Raw genomic sequence first — 10467 nt, forward strand, 5'->3', positions numbered from 1 at the left:
GATCTGGCAGCCCTTTCTCAAGTTTTGTCGATTTAAGTGATATTTAAGTTCTTTTTGAAGCTGGATCACACTGATTTATATGAAAACTACTTCCGGGTTCATCATCAGCCATATCGTTGGATGTGTTATTAAAAGACCTACCAAATGGATCTAAAAGATCGAAGATCTAGGTGAGTGGTGAGATAAATGATATTTTCAAGCCTGATCTCCCTTATCTGTACAAAAAGTATGTTCGGATTTAACATCTGGGCTATCATTGGAATGGTAATCAAAATACCTTTCAAACGAGTTTAAAATTTTGAAGATCTGGCAACCCTGTCCCTAGTTATGACATTTTAAGTGAAGTTTATGAGCGAGTTTTTTGCGCAATTTGTTTCTAAATAGTATAAACTTTTTAGAAACAATGCTTTGCAATGTGATGAAAATTATTTTCAGATTTTTTTGTGTGACCCATAGTCGGATAAGAGTGAGGAAGGCACTAATCACGTAGGTGGATTAAGTTAGTTTTTAAATCTGACTTTGTATGCACAAAACATAAAATTGCGGAACCATTTCGGTTTTTAGATAGTGAAAAATCCCATATTTTAAGCTACATATAACTCAAGATTAATTTTAAACTAATTGATTTAGTTTTGTGGATTTATTTTTAGAACGGTTGTTCAACAATTTTGCTACTAGATTAGTCATTAAGATGTTCTAAAAAATATGATTTTCGCTTAAACTATAGTTTCCCAAAAGTTAAAACTTTTTGCGAATTCATCAAATTTTTAAATTCCCACATTTCAAAGGAAAACACAGGCTTCGAAGGACTCGGTGCCAAGAAGCCTACTTCTGAAAATATTTGAATTGGTTACACCGACCAACAACATTTCTGCGCAGCCTCAACTCGAGGGGAAGCATGAAGTTTGGGGTCTCCAGAAACACGTACACTTTGAATTTTTCAAAAATATTTAGACAGGAACGAATGGTTTTTCTCCAAAGCTTGTATGGAGAATTAGTGCTGTTCGCTACTCCCACATCAAAAAATCATTGTGGTTTGGTTGAGCGTTTTAGCAGAATGCATTACTGTGAATACAAAGAGACGAGTTGTTCCTTTTAATTCCGCTATATATTTTTAATATCTTGACAGATACGTATTTCGTCTACTACTTGCAGACTTCATCAGTGTTCTGTTCTCGACTGAAGGTTCATCGCTGGTGTATCCGTATTTGTAGTTACTGTAGGTACTACCTCCTCGTTCTTCTTTTGTGCCTGTATAGGTAACAGCTTAAACAGCCACGTTGAGCCGTTACCTGAATCCTTGTTGAGTAAACGTTTGTTGCCTGCCTTGAAGATTTCCAAACTTTCGGCGACAGCCAGCTTCGATGGGTTTGTGATGTGTCTTAAGATGACCGCGTCGCTAGTTGTGATGTTATGTTTTTCCTCGATGATGTGTTCGGTTACTGCTGACTTGAAATGGGGGACAAATCCTTTCCGTATTTCCTCCTTGGCAATTCTGACATATGTGTTTATATGCTCATCCAACCTGGTTTGCAGCAATCTCTTAGTTTGTCCAATGTAGCTCATATCACAGTGGCCGCAGGATACCTCGTAGATGCCGGGTTTGCCTAAAGTCGGTATGGGGTCTTTCGTTGAACCTAAGATGGATTCCAACTGGCTGTTTCTACTGCTGAACACTAAATCGATGCCAAATTTAGCCAGTTTTTGTCGTAATGGGCGTGTTATCCTGTAGTCGAATTCTACTGCTGCTCTTCGTAGTGGCTCTACTGATGGCGTAAGGGTTGTGAGTGAGGTTCTGTGGAGTTTTCTTTCCTTCTTATCGATGATTGCTTGGATAGTTGTTCTGCTGTAACCGTTGATTTCCGCTGTTTCAAATATGTACTCCAATTCTTTCTGTTTTCCTGCTTCGCTGAGGGGTAAAGTTGTCATCCTATGTATGAAATAATGATATGCTGCCATCTTATGTTGGAATGAATGGTTTGACGTGGCTGGGATTGTTCTTCTGGTGTTTGTTGGCTTCCTGTAGATCTCGAAAGAAAACGAAGATGGGCAACCTGGTTCTCTTAAGATCAGGATATCTAAGAAAGGTAACTTTCCTTCGACTTCCATTTCGTAAGTGAACTTGATGCTCCTGCGTGCACTGTTTATGGTGTCCAGTACCGTTGTTAGTGAATCCTTTTTGATGATGCAGAAGACGTCATCTACGTATCTCCACCAACGTTCTGGTAGTAGGTTTTTGGTTTGTAGTTCGTGTTCCAAAGCTGCCATATAAACATCGCTCAGGAACGGTGACAGTGGGTTACCCATCGATGCTCCCATCTTCTGTTGATAGATGCAATCCCTGAACTGGAAGTAGCTCTGTTCCATGCATAATTTGACGAATGTTATATACTGGATCGTTTTTTGTCTCCATGGTTCTCCCTCGTATTGTGATTGCAGCCAATCCCGTAAAATTCCTATTGCGTTGTTTACTGGTATGCTTGGGAACAATGCTGTTACGTCGAAGGAAACCATTATTTCATCCTCAGCTATCGGTCCCGACTCTAAGAGCTCCTTTGTGAACACCTGCGAACTGATGATCGAACGGCTCGGGAAGGGTTTCGGCATACTCTTGAATTCCTCGACAAGCCACTTTGCGATCCGACTGGTTGGGGCATCCACTGCTGAAATGATTTCTCGCATCTCGTTGCCTGGTTTATGCACTTTAGGTAGTGCTTTAATCCTTGGTAGAGTTGGGTTCGGTACTCTCAACGATTTTGCAGTTTTCCCAACCGATTTCAAAAAGCCTGCACATTCTTTGATGGTGTTCTCTACTTTGTTGACCATATCTTTTAGCTGGTATCCTCGTTGTAGTGAATATTTTTCCCTGTTTCCGAGTTTCTCAAGAAGTTCCTTGTCGTATTCGTCCCGGTCCATGATTACTACCCGGTTTCCCTTGTCCGCTTTTAGGTAGTACACGGGTTTCTCCTTGAGTTCCTTTACTACTCGTACTTCGGCGTTGTCCTGGTGTTTTGTTGTTGCTTCTCGTATTAATTTGGATACCGTCATCCTGACGCTGTTGATTTGTGCTGGAAGGAGCGGTGGAGGTTTTGTCTGTTTTTCGTCGATGCTTTTAGCATTGATAACAGTTTCGATGTCGATAACAATGTTTTCCAGGTTTGGTTTTGATGATACCGCGTACTTAAGACCTTTGTTGAGTAAAGTTAACTGTTCTTCTGAAAAAGTTTCAGAAGAACGATTAACAACGAACTCTTCTAAGGGTTTAACTACTGGTTTTGTTGTTGGGGCAATGTGGGAAATCAGTTGTCGGAATTTGTTGTCCAGTATCTTGCGTTTCCTTTCCGATTCGCACTTCTCGGCTACCTTCACTTTCGTCAAAAAGGCTTCGAACTCGATGGGGAATTCTTTGGCTAGTTTCAGATGGAGTGAATAGCATTCGAGAGTTTTTATACTCAGTCTACCGTAGAGTTTTTTGATGCTCTCTTGCTATTCACTCCATCTGAAACTAGCCAAAGAATTCCCCATCGAGTTCGAAGCCTTTTTGACGAAAGTGAAGGTAGCCGAGAAGTGCGAATCGGAAAGGAAACGCAAGATACTGGACAACAAATTCCGACAACTGATTTCCCACATTGCCCCAACAACAAAACCAGTAGTTAAACCCTTAGAAGAGTTCGTTGTTAATCGTTCTTCTGAAACTTTTTCAGAAGAACAGTTAACTTTACTCAACAAAGGTCTTAAGTACGCGGTATCATCAAAACCAAACCTGGAAAACATTGTTATCGACATCGAAACTGTTATCAATGCTAAAAGCATCGACGAAAAACAGACAAAACCTCCACCGCTCCTTCCAGCACAAATCAACAGCGTCAGGATGACGGTATCCAAATTAATACGAGAAGCAACAACAAAACACCAGGACAACGCCGAAGTACGAGTAGTAAAGGAACTCAAGGAGAAACCCGTGTACTACCTAAAAGCGGACAAGGGAAACCGGGTAGTAATCATGGACCGGGACGAATACGACAAGGAACTTCTTGAGAAACTCGGAAACAGGGAAAAATATTCACTACAACGAGGATACCAGCTAAAAGATATGGTCAACAAAGTAGAGAACACCATCAAAGAATGTGCAGGCTTTTTGAAATCGGTTGGGAAAACTGCAAAATCGTTGAGAGTACCGAACCCAACTCTACCAAGGATTAAAGCACTACCTAAAGTGCATAAACCAGGCAACGAGATGCGAGAAATCATTTCAGCAGTGGATGCCCCAACCAGTCGGATCGCAAAGTGGCTTGTCGAGGAATTCAAGAGTATGCCGAAACCCTTCCCGAGCCGTTCGATCATCAGTTCGCAGGTGTTCACAAAGGAGCTCTTAGAGTCGGGACCGATAGCTGAGGATGAAATAATGGTTTCCTTCGACGTAACAGCATTGTTCCCAAGCATACCAGTAAACAACGCAATAGGAATTTTACGGGATTGGCTGCAATCACAATACGAGGGAGAACCATGGAGACAAAAAACGATCCAGTATATAACATTCGTCAAATTATGCATGGAACAGAGCTACTTCCAGTTCAGGGATTGCATCTATCAACAGAAGATGGGAGCATCGATGGGTAACCCACTGTCACCGTTCCTGAGCGATGTTTATATGGCAGCTTTGGAACACGAACTACAAACCAAAAACCTACTACCAGAACGTTGGTGGAGATACGTAGATGACGTCTTCTGCATCATCAAAAAGGATTCACTAACAACGGTACTGGACACCATAAACAGTGCACGCAGGAGCATCAAGTTCACTTACGAAATGGAAGTCGAAGGAAAGTTACCTTTCTTAGATATCCTGATCTTAAGAGAACCAGGTTGCCCATCTTCGTTTTCTTTCGAGATCTACAGGAAGCCAACAAACACCAGAAGAACAATCCCAGCCACGTCAAACCATTCATTCCAACATAAGATGGCAGCATATCATTATTTCATACATAGGATGACAACTTTACCCCTCAGCGAAGCAGGAAAACAGAAAGAATTGGAGTACATATTTGAAACAGCGGAAATCAACGGTTACAGCAGAACAACTATCCAAGCAATCATCGATAAGAAGGAAAGAAAACTCCACAGAACCTCACTCACAACCCTTACGCCATCAGTAGAGCCACTACGAAGAGCAGCAGTAGAATTCGACTACAGGATAACACGCCCATTACGACAAAAACTGGCTAAATTTGGCATCGATTTAGTGTTCAGCAGTAGAAACAGCCAGTTGGAATCCATCTTAGGTTCAACGAAAGACCCCATACCGACTTTAGGCAAACCCGGCATCTACGAGGTATCCTGCGGCCACTGTGATATGAGCTACATTGGACAAACTAAGAGATTGCTGCAAACCAGGTTGGATGAGCATATAAACACATATGTCAGAATTGCCAAGGAGGAAATACGGAAAGGATTTGTCCCCCATTTCAAGTCAGCAGTAACCGAACACATCATCGAGGAAAAACATAACATCACAACTAGCGACGCGGTCATCTTAAGACACATCACAAACCCATCGAAGCTGGCTGTCGCCGAAAGTTTGGAAATCTTCAAGGCAGGCAACAAACGTTTACTCAACAAGGATTCAGGTAACGGCTCAACGTGGCTGTTTAAGCTGTTACCTATACAGGCACAAAAGAAGAACGAGGAGGTAGTACCTACAGTAACTACAAATACGGATACACCAGCGATGAACCTTCAGTCGAGAACAGAACACTGATGAAGTCTGCAAGTAGTAGACGAAATACGTATCTGTCAAGATATTAAAAATATATAGCGGAATTAAAAGGAACAACTCGTCTCTTTGTATTCAAAAAATCAAATTATTCGCTCTACAGCATTGCCTTGGCGTTCTCGATTACGAGATTCCTACTCGAAACTAGGTGTCCGAAGGCTTGATTGTTGAGGCAATTGCAAACCTCTTTTTACACCTAAGCTTCCATCCACCCCACATATTGCATGCAATTTTTGGATTGTACAAACTTTGGAGAAAAATCATTCGGTCCTGTCTAAATATTTTTAAAAAATTCAAGGTGTACGTGTTTCTGGGGACCCCAAACTTCATGCTTCTCCTCGAGTTGAGGCTGCGCAGTTATTTTTGTAAATTTTTGTAGATCAGTGTTATTTTCAAAACTAAAATTATTCATGCAAAAAATTAACTTTTGATATGTGAGTGTGTGTGAATTCCAATCCAAAGTCCACTGGCCGGCAGTGAAATTATGGGAAATAATAGTTATGTTTTTACAGCTTATCTCAATTCTGGGTATTAGGAGGTGACAGCACTTGTATTTCTTCTAATGACTCATTTAAGAATGTCAGAATTTATGCAACATTTTCAGAAACCCAATGTTTTATCTCAAATAACATTGTTTTTTAAATATGGCTGTCAAAAATTTGTTGAATACGTGAAAACTTATAAAATAAATCGACTCCAGTAGTTAGCTGATATCTATTTTGCATACCCACGTTCCGATCAACTCCACGTGCCAACTCAACATAAATTTCATTTTCGGAAAATGTTCCCCTTAATGGGCATCATTAGATAGTCAATAAATAAGGATGAAGGCAGATATCTGCACCCGGCATATGCTGCTGCTGCTCTCGGATGATGCATTGAGATCTTCTGGAGACGACACATCCGACGCCTGGCACACTGTGTGAAATTGGCTCATTTATTATGCATGGGGAAGCCCCCGATGTGAATTGAATCGATTCATAGTACACAACAGTGCTTAAACCCTGGCTGCCTCCTAGTATCGCTTCTTCGGCCATGTTTGGAGCATAATTTTCCACTGCACATACAAACTCATGCTCAGACACAAAAAAAAATCCAAACAGCAGCAGCAGCAGCAGCAATAACCGACCAATTTATTACGGGTTCACCTGACGCAAATTGAACCCATAAATATTCACATCTTTCGCAAACTGACAACCGGCAATCAATTTTGATTATGTCAAGCTGGCTTCCAATTAAGGCTGCTCTCTCTCTCAGCCTCTCTCATTGACTCGTATAAATATATCGAATTGTTCTTCCTTCTTTTCCTCCTTTGAAGTTAATCAATGTGGCTTGTTTCGCCTATACCAGGAGACGGTGGTACCTTTAGGCCGCAGCCTCTATTCTGGCTTCCCAGCAGCATCCATTCCGGGGAGGACCATTGTCCTTTCGATTGGCCTGGGAAGATTAATTTTGAGCCACCAACCCCCTTCACCACAGCACAACTACTACCGACACTGGCTTATTTCGCCACAAAAGTGGTTTGCTCCTAGTTCATCTCCACAACTCATTAAATTATTATTTATTGCTCAACTGAGAGGCGACTAGAGTGGAGTGGAGTTGCGCTTTTTATTTGGCTTCAGTTAATGCTCCGTCAATTAGGTGGCCACTCATTACTACTCGATTTACTCGCCGGTCTATACAGAAGTCAAAACAGAACCGATGTTGAGGATGCGACAGAAGAAGGGCCCACTCTCACGGGCCAAACAGTAGAATCCTTTGATGTGTATCGGCGGCGGGAGTTTTGCCCTATCAATCATTTATCTGAACACGGGGAAACTGACAGTGGCATTCTTTGGATTTGCTGCTTAATAACTAAATCAATCAAATTAGTTTATTAAACGAAACGAAGTTGACTTTATAGCTGTCGGCCACCATTGCTAGTACCAACCACTAGTGTCTTCCTTTTTATCTACAAGGACTTCGCCTCTCTGGGCTCCTAAGTGTATGAAGTATGGCACGGAGCGACGGCGCCGAATACCCATATTTACACAAAGAATTTTAGAGCGCCCGCCGCGGGATTCGAACCAGCGACCTCCGGATTGTGAGTCCAGTGCGCGGTCCGATTGATCCACACGGGCGGGAGTTTATTAAAGGGGTGTTTTTTTTGTTTGCATGGTCAATGACCTTTGGGAAATTGGTATTATTAGTGTTTTTATTTATCACAAAAATAAATATTTTCACCTTAAATTGCATCAGAAACATCATAATAGGTAAACGGCATCTTATTCCATCGCTAATGTTGGCATATCCTTTCTCTGGCGGTCAATTATAGCAAAACAATAAAAAAATGAAAAAAAGAGTTTAAAATTGCGTCCTAAGCGAAACAGAAATTTATGGGTATGATTTTTTTTTAAATTCTAGCAAATTGTTATCCAACATATTGTTTGGCTGTTTATAGCTTGTTTGAGACCTAAAGAATACCGTTTACTAAATTTTTAGACTAAATTAGAGCGATTCATATGCTTAAATGAGTGTTCGGATTTCGATTCAGTCTTCATCAGTGTCCGGGTTTTGATGCACAACAAGTCATTTTGATAATGAAATCCTGATGAAAAAATTTTAAAAAGATATATTTAGCATGCATATTCCTAAAATTTACGATTTATAGCACATCTTCAAGATATTTCTAGATTTTTAACTCATGACAATTTTTTTCCAAATAATAATAATAATAAATATTTTACTGAGTGTCCAGATTTTGAAGCATTTATGATTTATTTTTATGAATTTATATATGTACTTTTACGGCCAGTACTATAATTTTTCAACGCTCAGAGCGGTTTGCTTTGCGTAAAATCAGTGAATGATGTTATTTTGGTATACATACTATTGGTTCTAAGACTATCCAGACATCTTCTATCTATCTTCATTTTATAGAAGTTAAAATAATATTTTGAAGTTCTGGACATGTTATTTTATGGGACATTACATGTTTTTTTTGCCATTTTAATTTATATATTGGATCTAAAATTGTTAGAATAGAAGTTGTTTTCCCCAAAGATTCAAGGGAGTAGTGCAATTCTTTTAATAACTCAAATGGTTCTTCTTAGGCAAAATTTGTGTAAGTTCAAAGAGTTTGAATTTTATACCCACATGAGCAATTTATATTTCAGAAACAAGTTATCATTTGTAGAAATCATATAACCATCAATATTCATTCAAAACAAGATGGTGTCCTTTTCTTTTCATTAATTATTTTTTGTACTATTGATCCTCGATCTAACCTGGTCGAAGCAACTAAAAGGACCTAACAAAAATAAGATATGAGTAATTCTCCTCCAACTCACACAGCAGTTGCCCCGACCCCTCTTCGAAATGCGCGAAATTTTGTCCCAAGGGATAACTTTTGTCCTTGACCACGAATCCGAGGTCCGTTTTTTGATATCTCGTGACGAAGGGGCGGCACGACTTTTTACATGTTTGAACATGCAAAAAAAGACATGTTTTTCAATAATTTGCAGCCTGAAACGGTGATTAGTTGAAAATTTGGTGTCAAAGGGATTTTTATGTAAATGGACGCCCGATTTGATAGCGTATACAAAATTCCAAAAAAAATGCTTAAACACCCAGAACTGGGTATCGGCATACGAGAGGATAAAGAGCACGATTCGGTAGTAAAATTGTACTGTGTGCGGACGGAGAGGATAAATCCCGAAATTACCGCGAGTACTTTACTCATGGTTCATCTTCAAAAAAAGTTCATCTATCAAAAAAAAAAGTACCGGTATCGAGACTCGACGCAAGACCTTCGGCATATTGAACCGTGCCTTTGCCGTATGGGCCACCATGGTTCGGTAACTAAGTGGCGGTCATTTGTCCATATAAGCCACTCAAAAGGATGAACTGTTCCAATGAATGAATGAACACGCGAGAGGACGATACTCTCGTGAAATAGTATTTTCCTCACGTTTCTATTCGTGAGGACTATCCCCTCGTTCTTTAACTTTGGGTGAAAGGTTTTAAAAACTATGCCATTTATGTTACTTAACTGTATTTTTTTGGAATATGTCATTATAAGTGAAATTTAATGTACTTTTCGAATTTACATCAACCCAGAAGGGTCATTTTTTCATTTAGAACAAATTTTTTCATTTTAAAATTTCGTGTTTTTTCTATCTTTGCCGGGTTATTTTTTAGAGTGTAACATAGTTCTACAAAGTTGTAGAGCAGACATTTACAAAAAAAAGATATAAAACATAAGTTGTAGAGCATAAAATTTCCCATGAGAATCTCACTTTTAGGAATATTTGTATGGTACTAGCGCACCATGCAGACAGAACTGTAAGAAAGTTGGGTTTTTTTTAAATATTTTTTTTAGATTTTTCTCATCCAAATTTCACCGCCGAGTATCAATGGGTAAATGTTGACCGATTTTGCTCATATTTGGCCCAGTGTATCTAAATAGCTCTAGGAACAATATTCAGCTTGTGGAGCGAGGTTTTGAAAAAAAAAATATTCTGGGCACCCTACTGGGCAACTTATAGAAATTGAAAGTTTTCCCATTAAAAATGAGAATACATGAATAATTCAATAAATGCAATGCAATCGATCGTTACCAATCACCTAGGGCGGTTTCTTGGACCCTACACTTTCCAAAAAACAGTCAAACTCGAAGCAAAACTTATTTGAGGATACCGTGGAGAATTTCCCTT

At 39.7% G+C, this 10467-nt stretch overlaps 1 pseudogene; it reads left to right on the forward strand.

The window, feature by feature from the left end:
• LOC120428315 (caspase-1-like) overlaps positions 1–5921 on the forward strand; it is a 44653-nt pseudogene extending 38732 nt beyond the window's left edge.
• Positions 5922–10467: the final 4546 nt, after the last annotated feature.

The sequence above is a fragment of the Culex pipiens genome, chromosome 2, assembly GCF_016801865.2.
Source record: "Culex pipiens pallens isolate TS chromosome 2, TS_CPP_V2, whole genome shotgun sequence".
NCBI lineage: Eukaryota > Metazoa > Arthropoda > Insecta > Diptera > Culicidae > Culex > Culex pipiens.